At 37.7% G+C, this 13,107-nt stretch overlaps 1 non-coding gene across 1 annotated transcript; it reads left to right on the top strand.

Annotated features, from left to right (window-relative positions):
- Positions 1 to 1,551: 1,551 nt before the first annotated feature.
- LOC148578183 (small nucleolar RNA R71) lies at positions 1,552 to 1,659 on the top strand. Its single transcript, XR_015903885.1, has one exon. It is a non-coding gene; the product is annotated as a small nucleolar RNA R71 (small nucleolar RNA).
- The last annotated feature ends 11,448 nt before the right edge of the window (positions 1,660 to 13,107 follow it).

Raw genomic sequence — 13,107 nt, forward strand, 5'->3', positions numbered from 1 at the left:
CTGCTTTCCTGCTGTCTTCATCCAATCAGTCCTACTCCTTTCCATGGCAAGCTTTCTGTAAGGGCATCACCGTTGTCAATGGCTACATCCCATCCTCTCTGTAAAAATGGTCCAAATGCTCTATCACGGCATGGCTAATCATCTGAAGTTTCTCGATCATACTGGAATAGGATTTACTATCCTTTTGCGTCTGTCACTACGCCCAGCACTCGCGAGTTTGAAGTTCGTCACAGCCATCCCTTCCCAGATCCTACTCGGAATACCACAGACAAGGTTTAGACTTTCCGGATCTCAGGAATGGCCATCCATGGGTTCTAACTTATACCACGAAGATACTAATAACCCAGACTCAGTCCCCTGTATTAGATATCTAAGAGATATTCATTCTAGCTTGGTTGCATGTAGAACGGAAGTGTTTGTCAGGCACGCATTCATAAGTGAGAATGATGATGAGCGTCACATAATCATCACATTCATCATGTTCTTGGGTGCGAATGGATGTCTTAGAAGCGGAATAAGTTGAATTGAATAGAAAAACAGTGGTACTTTGCATTAAATCATGAAGAACAGCAGAGCTCCACACCTTAATCTATGGAGTGCAGAAACTCTACCGTTTGAATATACATAAGTGATAATGGTCCAGGCATGGCCGAATGGCCAGCCCCCATGAAAGTCTAAGATAGCACAAAACTGATCAAAGATGTCTAATACAATAGTAAAAAGTCCTATTTATACTAAACTAGCTACTAGGGTTTACAGAAGTAAGTAATTGATGCATAAATCCACTTCCAGGGCCCACTTGGTGTGTGCTTGGGCTGAGCTTGAATGTTACACGTGCAGAGGCTCTTTCTGGAGTTGAACGCCAGGTTGTAACGTGTTTCTGGCGTTCAACTCTGGTTTGTGACGTGTTTCTGGCGTTTAACTCCAGACTGCAGTGTAGAACTGGCGTTCAACGCCCTTTTGCATCGTCTAAACTCGGCCAAAGTATGAACTATTATATATTTCTGGAAAGCCCTGGATGTCTACTTTCCAACGCAATTGGAAGCGCACCATTTCGAGTTCTGTAGCTCCAAAAAATACACTTTGAGTGAAGGGAGGTCAGAATCCAACAGCATCAGCAGTCCTTCTTCTACCTCTGAATCTGATTTTTGCTCAAGTCCCTCAATTTCAGCCAGAAAATACCTGAAATCACAGAAAAACACAAAAACTCATAGTAAAGTCCAGAAATGTGAATTTAACATAAAAACCAATAAAAACATCCCTAAAACTAACTAGATTCTACTAAAAATATACTAAAAATAATGCCAAAAAGCGTATAAATATGGCATTCAGAGTATCAATTTCAAGAACTCCCTTCTTCTGAGGCGTCCCATTACTCACAGGATTCCTCTCAGAAGTGTACATGAACTGGTTAGCAACCATGTCAATGAGTTCTTGAGCTTCTGTAGGCGTTTTCTTTAGGTGAATGGATCCACCTGCAGAAGTATCCAATGACATCTTAGCTAATTCAAACAGACCATCATAGAATATATCCAGGATGGTCCATTCTGAAAGCATTTCAGAAGGACACTTTTTGGTCAGTTGCTTGTATCTCTCCCAAGCTTCATAGAGGGATTCACCTTCCTTCTGTCTGAAGGTTTGAACATCCACTCTAAGCTTACTCAGCTTTTGAGGAGGAAAGAACTTGGCTAAGAAAGCCGTGACCAGCTTATCCCAAGAGTTCAGGCTATCTTTGGGTTGAGAGTCCAACCACACTCTAGCTCTGTCTCTTACAACAAAAGGGAAAAGCATGAGCCTGTAGACTTCAGGATCTACTCCATTAGTCTTAACAGTATCACAGATCTGCAAAAATTCAGTTAAGAACTGAAAAGGATCTTCAGATGGAAGTCCATGGAACTTGCAGTTCTGCTGCATCAGAGAAACTAATTGAGGTTTCAGCTCAAAATTGTTTGCTCCAATGGTAGGGATGGAGATGCTTCTTCCATGTAAATTAGAATTAGGTGCAGTAAAGTCACTGACGTTAAGATTTTTGCCAGTAAAGAATGTCATAAAAACAGTCGCGTTGTAGATATAGTCTCTAAACCGACAGAAATCCCTTCGTACAAACGTTTTGGTTGTCACAAGTAACAAACCCCTTTGAAATTGATAACCGAGTATTCAAACCTCGGGTCGTCTTCTCAAGGAATTGTAGGGAAGTATGTTCTTATTAATGGTTATGGAGATTGTAAATTGGGGTTTTGAGAAAGAGGAATAATTATGAAAGATAAATTAATAATAAAAATAAACTCTTGGCAAAGTATGAAGAACTGGAAGTCCTATCCTTATCAATTGCCATGAGAATTGGGTTTTAATCCCACTTTGTTAACCTCTAACTATGAAGGTAAATCAAGTGGATTAATTAGCTTAATCCTCAGGTCCTAGTCAATTCCTATGGAAAGACTAGAGTTATTGGAGCAACTCCCAATTTCAACCACTGCTTTATTTGACAGCTTAAGCGTTACCAATAAATCAACCAAAGCCAAAAGGGAAAAATCTAATTTATTTATATAATAAAAAGGAGCAATCATAAGTCTGAAGTACCTCAAGATATATTAAATAGAAAATCAATCTAAACATAGAGAGTCATAAACAAAATTGAGAAAAGAAATAAAAAGAACATTGAACCTCGGAAGAAGTTGAAATAATAAAGTTGAAATAATAATATATCCTAATTCCTTTAAGAGGAATCCTAATCCTAAATCCTAAGAGAGAGGAGAGAACCTCTCCCTCTAAAAACTACATGAAAAGTGAATTATGGAAGCGTGATATGTATGGATGCATTCCCCCACTTTATAGCCTCTAATCTGTGTTTTCTAGGCCGCAAACTGGGTGAAAAACAGTCCAGAATTCGCTGGTTGCGAATTCATTTGCGCTGATTTCCGTCACTTGCGACGCGGCCGCATGGATCACGCGGTCGCGTCGCCTAGCGTCAGAGGAACTATAGCATATTATATATCAAATCGAAGCCCCGGACGTTAGCTTTCCAACGCAACTGAAACCGCGTCGTTTGGACCTCTGTAGCTAAAGTTATAGCCGTTTGAGTGCAGAGAGGTCAGGCTGGACAACTTAGCAATTTCTCCAACTTCTTGCATTCCTTCCACTTTTGCATGCTTTCTTCCCATCCTGCGAGCCATTCCTGCCCTGTAATCTCTGAAAACACTTAACACGCATATCAAGGCATCTAATGGTAATAAGAGAGGATTAATAATAAGCAAATATAAGATCAAAGAAGCATGTTTTCAATCAAAGCACATAATTAGGAAGAAAATATAAAACCATGCAAATAGTATGAATAAGTGGGTAAAGAGTAGATAAAAACCACTCAATTGAGCACAAGATAAACCATAAAATAGTGGTTTATCAGTCACCAAGCATCCTCCTTGCATTATTGTTATTTTTGGCTGCCATATCCTCTTCTTGTTCGAAAATTTCTGTAAGGTTGTCTCTGGATTGTTGTATTTTAGCTTCTCTTAGTTTCCTCTTCAGAGTCCTTTCAGGTTCAGGGTCTGCTTCAACAAGAATGTTCTTGTCCTTGCTCCTGCTCATATGAAAAAGAGGGAACAGAAAAATAATAATAATAGGGATCCTTTTTTCCCAGGTATAGAGGTTCCCCTGTGTGAGTAGAAGAAGAAAAGAATGTAATGTAAAGAAGGGAAGTAGAGAAAATTCGAACACAGATGGAAGAGGAGGTTCGAATTTGGGTGAGATGAAGTGTTAGTAGATGAATAAATACATAGAAGGAGATGAGAGAGAAAGAGGATTTTCGAAAATGAAATTTTGAAAAGGGGTTAGTGATTTTCGAAAATTAGGAATGAAATCAAGTTAAAATTAAAAATTGAAACAATTAGTTAATTAAAAAGAATTTTTGAAAAAGAGGGAGATATATTCGAAAATTAGAGGGAGAGAGTTAGTTAGGTAGTTTTGAAAAAGATAAGAAACAAACAAAAAGTCAATTAGTTGGTTGAAAAAGATTTGAAAATCAATTTTGAAAAGATAAGAAGATAAGAAGTTTAGAAAAGATATTTGAAAGTCAAATTTTTGAAAAAGATAAGATTTAAAAAAAAAGATATGATAGAAAGATATGATTAGAATTAGTTTTGAAAAAGATTTGATTTTTAAAATCACAATTAATGACTTGATTCACAAGAAATCACAAGATATGATTCTAGAACTTAAAGTTGAATCTTTCTTGACACGCAAGTAACAAACTTGAAATTTTTGAATCAAAACATTAATTAATGAGAATATTTTCGAAAATTATAAGATAAAATTAAGAAAAGATTTTTGAAAAATATTTTTAAAATTTTCAAAAATAAATAAGAAAAATGAAAAAGATTTGATTTTTGAAAAAGATTTTGAAAAAGATAAGAGTTTTAAATTGAAAATTTGATTTGACTCATAAGAAACAACTAAATTTTAAAAAATTTTTAAAAAGTCAATCCAAATTTTCGAAATTTATGAGTGAAAAAGGGAAAGATATTTTTTTGATTTTTGAATTTTCAATAATGAAAGAGAAAAACATGAAAAAGACTCAATGCATGAAAGTTATGGATCAAAACAATGAATGCATGCAAGAATGCTATGAATGTCAAGATGAACACCAAGAACACTTTGAAGATCATGATGAACATCAAGAACATATTTTTGAAAAATTTTCAATGCAAAGAAAACATGCAAGACACCAAACTTAGAAATCTTTCATGTTCAGACACTATGAATGCAAAAATGCACATGAAAAACAAGAAAAGACACAAAACAAGAAAACATCAAGATCAAACAAGAAGACTGGCCAGGAACAACTTGAAGATCATGAAGAACACTATGAATGCATGAATGCATGAATTTTCGAAAAATGCAGAGAATTTTTAGAAAAAATGCAATTGACACCAAACTTGAAATTGACTCAAGACTCAAACAAGAAATACAAAATATTTTTTATTTTTATGATTTTATGATTTTTTTGGATTTTTCGAAAATTAATGTGAAAAAGAAAAATAAGGATTCCAAAATTTTTAATGTGAATTCCAAGAATCTTGCACTCTTAGTCTAAAGCTCCAATCTGAGGGTTAGACATGGCTTAATAGCCAGTCAAGCTTTAGCATGTAAATCAGGTGGATCAGGAACAACAGCAGGTGGATTAGCAACAACTAGCTTGCTCTTGATAATGTTGGGTTGGAAGCCCCAGTCCAAATGAATTTAGACATGGCTTTACAGCCAGCCAGGCTTCAACATGCTTCATGAAACACTAGAATTCATTCTTAAAAACTCTGAAGAAAAATATAAATTTTTTTTTTGAAAATATTATTTTTTTTTGAATATTAATTGGGAAAAACAAAAAAAAGAAGAAAATACTTTTGAAAAATTTTTGAAAACTTTTTGAAAATAAAATAAGAAGAAAATTACCCAATCTGAGCAACACGATGAACCGTCAGTTGTCCAAACTCGAACAATCCCCGGCAACGGCGCCAAAAACTTGGTACATGCGAAATTGTTACTCTGAGGTTGTAAAATTTGTTGTTCGTTCTCTCCCTGGCAATGGCGCCAATAACTGGTGCACAATACCATGGTCCAAGCATAACTTCACAACTTCGCACAACTAACTAGCAAGTGCACTGGATCGTCCAAGTAATAAAACCTTACGTGAGTAAGGGTCGATCCCACGGATATTGTTGGTATGAAGCAAGCTATGGTCACCTTGTAAATCTCAGCCAGGCGGATATCAAATTGTTATGGAGTTTTCGAAAATAAATAATAAATAAATAGAAAATAAAGATAGAAATACTTATGTAATTCATTGGTTAGAATTTCAGATAAGCGTATAGAGATGCTTTCGTTCTTCTGAACTTTTGCTTTCCTGCTGTCTTCATCCAATCAGTCCTACTCCTTTCCATGGCAAGCTTTCTGTAAGGGCATCACCGTTGTCAATGGCTACATCCCATCCTCTCTGTGAAAATGGTCCAAATGCTCTGTCACGGCATGGCTAATCATCTGGAGGTTCTCGATCATACTGTAATAGGATTTACTATCCTCTTGCGTCTGTCACTACGCCCAGCACTCGCGAGTTTGAAGTTCGTCACAGCCATCCCTTCCCAGATCCTACTCGGAATACCACAGACAAGGTTTAGACTTTCCGGATCTCAGGAATGGCCATCCATGGGTTCTAACTTATACCACGAAGATACTAATAACCCGGACTCGGTCCCCTGTATTAGATATCTAAGAGATATTCATTCTAGCTTGGTTGCATGTAGAATGGAAGTGTTTGTCAGGCACGTGTTCATAAGTAAGAATGATGATGAGCGTCACATAATCATCACATTCATCATGTTCTTGGGTGTGAATGGATATCTTAGAAGCGGAATAAGTTGAATTGAATAGAAAAACAGTGGTACTTTGCATTAAATCATGAAGAACAGCAGAGCTCCACACCTTAATCTATGGAATGCAGAAACTCTACCGTTTGAATATACATAAGTGATAATGGTCCAGGCATGGCCGAATGGCCAGCCCCCATGAAAGTCTAAGATAGCACAAAACTGATCAAAGATGTCTAATACAATAGTAAAAAATCCTATTTATACTAAACTAGCTACTAGGGTTTACAGAAGTAAGTAATTGATGCATAAATCCACTTCCGGGGCCCACTTGGTGTGTGCTTGGGCTGAGCTTGAATGTTACATGTGCAGAGGCTCTTTCTGGAGTTGAACGCCATGTTGTAACGTGTTTCTGGCGTTCAACTCTGGTTCGTGACATGTTTCTGGCGTTTAACTCCAGACTGCAGCATAGAACTGGCGTTCAACACCCTTTTGCATCGTCTAAACTCAGCCAAAGTATGGACTGTTATATATTTCTGGAAAGCCTTGGATGTCTACTTTCCAACGCAATTGGAAGCGCGCCATTTCGAGTTCTGTAGCTCCAGAAAATCCACTTTGAGTGCAGGGAGATCAGAATCCAACAGCATCAGCAGTCCTTCTTCTACCTCTGAATCTGATTTTTGCTCAAGTCCCTCAATTTCAGCCAGAAAATACCTGAAATCACAGAAAAATACACAAACTCATAGTAAAGTCCAGAAATGTGAATTTAACATAAAAACCAATAAAAACATCCCTAAAAGTAACTAGATTCTACTAAAAACATACTAAAAATAATGCCAAAAAGCGTATAAATTATCCGCTCATCAGGCTACAACGAGTCACAAGTGCAAAGCAATCATAATCCAAAGAATTGATTCAAGTTCAAAATGGAGCAATTTTCAAAACAATATAAACGTGTGGAGAAATAGAATTGAGCAATCAAACCCCTCACCGGATGTGTGTACACTCTAATCGCTTAGTATTTAGGGTTTAATCACTCAATTATCCTCTAATCATGCTTTCTCAAATTTGCTCTTCATCTAACAATCAACAAGTACTTGATGCATGAACACATTTATTATTAGGTCTTTAAGGGGTTGTAATGGGGCTAGGGTCAAGGTAGGATTAATATGGTTAAGTGGACTTTTAAATTGAATCTTTGATTAGTTTAAGTATCCACACAACCTACCTCACCTAATTACCATAAATGCAACCTACTACCCACCACTTCCTTTTTACACATTCATGCATTCTCTTTTTAGTCATAACACATATGCATTATTACCATTTCTTTACTTTGGGGCATTTTGTCCCCTTTTTTAGTGCTCTTCTTTTTTTTTATTACATTGAGGAAATAAAATTTCATAATTGAAAATTTTGTTTTTCTTTCCTTTTATCAACACTAATTGCATATGGTTAAGCAACTTGTCATATGAATGCACACCCATTTTTCAAAATTTTCAATGAAGTACCCAAACAAAATTTTCCTTCACTACCAATGTCTTCCAACAATTCCCCCACACTTAACACGCACACCTCAACCTAAGCGAATCATAGATGCAATTTAAGGTTATTCATGATTTTTCACTTAGGGTGAAGGATGTGATAACACATAGAACAAAAGGGATTCAAAGGCTCAAAATTGGCTACAAAGTTAGATGTAAGGGTATGGCCATATGGGTTTGTGAGTTTCAATTGAAATGATGGCCTCAATCATGCTAAATGTATTTAAAACACCAAATATCGGACATAAAGAATTAAGCAAAATTCAAAATCACAATCAAAGAAGGAGTATATCACACAAGAATAAAAATTCCTGGTAGGAGTATGCAGCCACACATTCAGGCTCAACAACTCACAAGGTTGCTTGTTCTAGCTCTCTCTTATACTCCACAAAACATTTTAAGCAAGTTCAAAGGCAATTTTCGAATCAATTCAACGGAGTGCCCTTAAAAATCTTTCTTGGAATCTTTTTATGTTGTTTTTACCAACTTATTCTTTATGTATGTATGTCCTATGTGTTGGATGTGAACCAAAATTCCTAGCTCTTCCCTAACTTCATTATCAAAGAATCACCATGACATTTAGGAAAACAAGCATGAGCTAGGCTCTATCACTATTCACAATCATCCAATCACAATCATTATCTATAGCATATATACTAAAATAAAAGGCAATATATACACCAACCAAGACAAAAGAGCATGCCGTACTAAAATTTGAACTAAAGCTAAACCAAAATATATGTCCATCCAAAATATAAGTGCACAAGGTAAAAGCTAAGAGTAGCAACTATCCGTAGAGTTCTAACAACTTAAAGCAAAACAGACATAACTAAAAGCAAAACATAATGCAAAGTGTTTGGAGTAGAAGTTTACGGCCCAAAAAATGTTACAAATCCTCCCCTCCCCTCACACTTAAACTTAACACGGTCCTCCGTGCTAACAAAAGTGCCAGGCAACGGGACGGGTAGGTAGTGTAACCTCAGGCTGCGGGGACAGAGATACCTCAATGTCTGCCACCGACATCTCAGTATCTGCCGCCTGTGTGTTAGTCTTGGCCTACACCTCAGCTGCTGGCTCAGCATTCTCAGCCTCTGAAAGCTTCTCAGGAGTATCCAACACTTCAATCATGGGGTCCCACTCTCTGTTCTGCTACTTGATGTTCTCATATTTTCAGTTCATGTGTAACACTCTAATTACCCTAAGCCTTACCTCGCGTCGTAAAGCAAAGGTTAATCAAAGGTTACGGCAGTTCTAACGCTCATACATAAAATATAAAAAGAATTAATATATTCTAGAAGCCCGATGAAGAATTAAGCTCAAAAACAGAGTTGGAAAAGCACAAAACGTACTAACGAAGCTACACTAAACGAAGCACAAGATATACGTACGGGTATCAAGGTATATGTATATAGATATATCAAAAGATAATAATATAGAGATCTAGCCGCTGCTCGGGGAGTTTAAGTCGGCTAGTTATATACAGACATACAGAGTTTAGAAAGTAAAACAACTTATACAAACTTCCTCTCAATGTAAGCCTCTAGGCAAAATAAATAAAAAAAGTGAGAGATCTAAGGGAAATAATAAAAAAGACTTCAAAATAAGATAGCAATCCTCCGCTCTGTCACCACCAAGAAACTCACCAAAATGGGTTGCGACCTGCATCTGAAAAACAACAACAGATATGGTATGAGAATCGGAGGTTCTCAGTATGGTAACAGTGCCCAGTGATGTAAGATATAAGACTCCTGGATGCCAGAGGCAATCCTAGAGCTTCATATCCATCCTGAGATTCAACTTAAAGCATAACTATAACTTATAAAATGCAACTTTAAAACCACAATAATCAAGGGTAATCTAACTTAATGGATTTTCTAATCTAACATTTCTCCGCTGTCCCATAGCCTTCACCAGCCTAACCGCCATGCGATCCCGTCGCCACCTCCTTCCGAATCTCCTCAATCCCAGTAGAAAATACAGATAATATCAATGCAAGGAAAACACAAATATAAGCATGTATATCAAGTAATTCAATTAGGCAATTAGGCATGTTATACAATTAGGCATACAATTCAAGTCGGCAAAGCAAGCAAGCAGATAAAAGATGCACATGATTAATGACTGTCCTATTGGCTGTGATATCACATTGTCGGTTCAACTGCCAACCCAACACATCTCCATGGAGATGTTGCCCTTCGATCTCTGATAAACCATTATTTTATGGTTTATATTGTGTTTAATTGTGTGGTTTTATCAAGTCTTTACCCACTTATTCATATGATTATCATGTATTTACAATTCCTTCCCAAAATTACTCCATGGTTGAAAACTTGCTTCCTAGAGACTTTTAATTATGTATTTTAATTCTCTTTTATTCCATTCGATGCCGTGATCCCTGTGTTAAGTGTTTCAGGCTTTATAGGGCATGAATGACTTTGAGATTGGAGAGGAGGCTTGCAAAAATGGAAGGAACACAAGAAATTAAGGAGATGACCAGCGAGAAGTGACGCGAATGCATGGCTCACGCAACCGCGCAAAATGGAGAAATCGTAGTGACGCGCTCGCGTGCCTGACGCGAACGCATGGATTGGAAACTGTACGGTGACGCGAATGCGTGGACGACGCGCACGCGTGGCAAGGCAAAACGCTGGATGATGTGAACGCATGGCTGACGCGATCGCATAACGTGCGCGATCTGCAGAATTTGCAGAATTCGCTGGGGGCAATTTTGGGCCATGTTTTGACCCAGTTTTTAGCCCAGAGAAGCAGATTAGAGCCAGGGAACATGCAGAGACCGGGAGACATTCATTCCGCATGATTTTTAGTTTTTAGATCTGACTTTACTCCTCGTCTAGGTTTTCTCTCTACACATTCATAGTTTTTAGGATTTTGTTTTTATCGCTTTTTGGATTGGGATATTGAGAAGAGTTATTACCTCTGACAAGACTTCATCATTCTAGTTTGTTTTCCTTACTTGTCACTTACTCTTTCATATCCTTAATTTGTTCAGAATTACTATTGGATTATTTTTAGAATTTATTAATACAAGAACTATTTTTATTTTTAATTGGTCTTTTTAATTATTATTTATCATGTCTTCCTTTATTTCCCTTTCTTATTTTGTGAAGTTTACATTCATAATGAGCGATTAGTTCCATAACTTGATTGGGAGTTGATTGAAAGGAGAACCTTGAGTTGGAATGCTCAAGAGTAAAATTGTAATTGGGTTTATTGTTGGATCGCCCTCTAGTCACTGACACTAATTCTTCCCAAGGGAGAGGATTAGAACTTGTGAATAGAAATAGATTTCCAACTTGCTTGACTTTCCTCTACCTGGTAAAGGATAACTAAGCAGAACAACCTTCAATTATCAATTAATCTTGAGAGAACTCCAACAAGGATAGACTTTCTGACTAATTTACTCCCGGTCAAGATTTTTATTAAATTACATAAATTTTCTGATTTAATTTCCTATTTATCAAACTCAAAACCATTTTTGAAAACATCTGATTAATAAAATAGCACACCTTTCTGCAACTCGTTGGGAGACGACCTGGGATTCATACTCCCAGTAATTTAATTCTAATTTTGTGACAACCCTTCTAAATTGATAAGCGGATTTTTGTTGGTTAAGAAATGTACTTGCAACGTATCTCTTATATTAATTTCTTAATTCGCCAATTTTCGCCGCGTCAATTTTTGGCGCCGTTGCCGGGGAGTTGCAATAGAGTGCTAAATTATTAATTGGAATTTATTTATTTGCATTTTATTTTATTTTGCTACTATGAGCTGCATGTTTCTTTCATTGAATGACGCGTTCACTTCCTGATCCAAGCTTGCCAGTATTTGATCCTGAGATTGAAAGAACTATTTCACGTATAAGGCAAGCTCGGCGTCGGTTAGTCCTCTCCGAGGGCGAATCTGAAATGTCACTTAAGGAAGAAACAAGCTCCCTTTCTACTGATTCGGTTGATTTACGTGCAGGTGACATGGCAGCACCTAGGAGAGTTACTATCCAGGAAGATGGAGCCCCTGATTTTACACTGCAACCGTATCAAGCGCATCACTCAGCGGTGGCTGTAGATTTTGAACTCAAGACTGCACTACTCAACTTGATGCCTAAGTTTCATGGCTTACCTGCTCAAGAGCCTATCAAGCACCTTAGAAATTTCCAAGCAGCCTGTTCTACTGTCAGGCGTGATGGTGCAGATGAAACTTCTATTTTGTTAAAAGCCTTCCCATTCTCTCTTGAGGGAAAGGCGAGAGAGTGGTACTACACTCAACCCGGAGCAACTGTTTCTAACTGGGATACGCTCCGAAGAGAATTTTTGGAAAAATTCTTTCCAGCTGAAGTTACTGATAAACTGATGAAAAACAGTTCTGTGATTGTTCAGGACGAATCCGAGACTCTCTACGAATACTGAGAGCACTTCAACAATCTTCTGGAAGCGTGCCCCCACCATATGATTGACAAGATAGTGTTGCTCGGATACGTCACACAGGGCATGAGGCCTCAAGATAAGACCATATTGGAAAGTGCTAGCAATGGGTCTGTGAAAAAGTACAAGACAACTGATGAGGCATGGTAATTGATCAGCGACTTAGCTAAATCTACTCGGAATCACAGGCAGAAACAAAGCCAGTCAAAAGCTATTGCAGATGTATCTTCTAGCAGGAATACTACTGCTCTGACTCAGAGTATATGTGAAATGATCATCTTACTGAAGCAGATGCAGTTGAGTCAACAACAAGCTCAACAAGCTCAGCCTTCTCCCCCACAGCAAAGCCAACAGTTAGTTCCACAGAGAGTGTGTGGAATCTGTGCTGATTATAGTCATTATACTGATGAATGTCCGCAGCTCCAACAGGAAGACAATACTGTAGCAGCCACTCATAACTTTTATGACCGCCCGAATCAAGGATACAATCAACAAGGAGGCAACTACAACCAAAGTGGGAACTATAACCAGAGTTGGCAAGACAATTCCCACCATGGCTGGAGGGACAACAATAACAGAGGAGGCAGAGACAATCAAGGAAATCAGAGGTGGAATAATAACAACAACAGGCAGCAGAACCAGAATCAGCCTTACAGAGCACCTCACCTGAGGCAATCCCAAGGACCACAGCACAACCAACAACAAGTTCCACAGATCACTTATTCTAATTCCTCTCCGAATGACGAGATGTTTCAATCCATTGCGCAAGGA

Source organism: Arachis ipaensis, chromosome B1 (assembly GCF_059453495.1).
Source record: "Arachis ipaensis isolate K30076 ecotype BB chromosome B1, ASM5945349v1, whole genome shotgun sequence".
NCBI classification, from domain to species: Eukaryota; Viridiplantae; Streptophyta; class Magnoliopsida; order Fabales; family Fabaceae; genus Arachis; species Arachis ipaensis.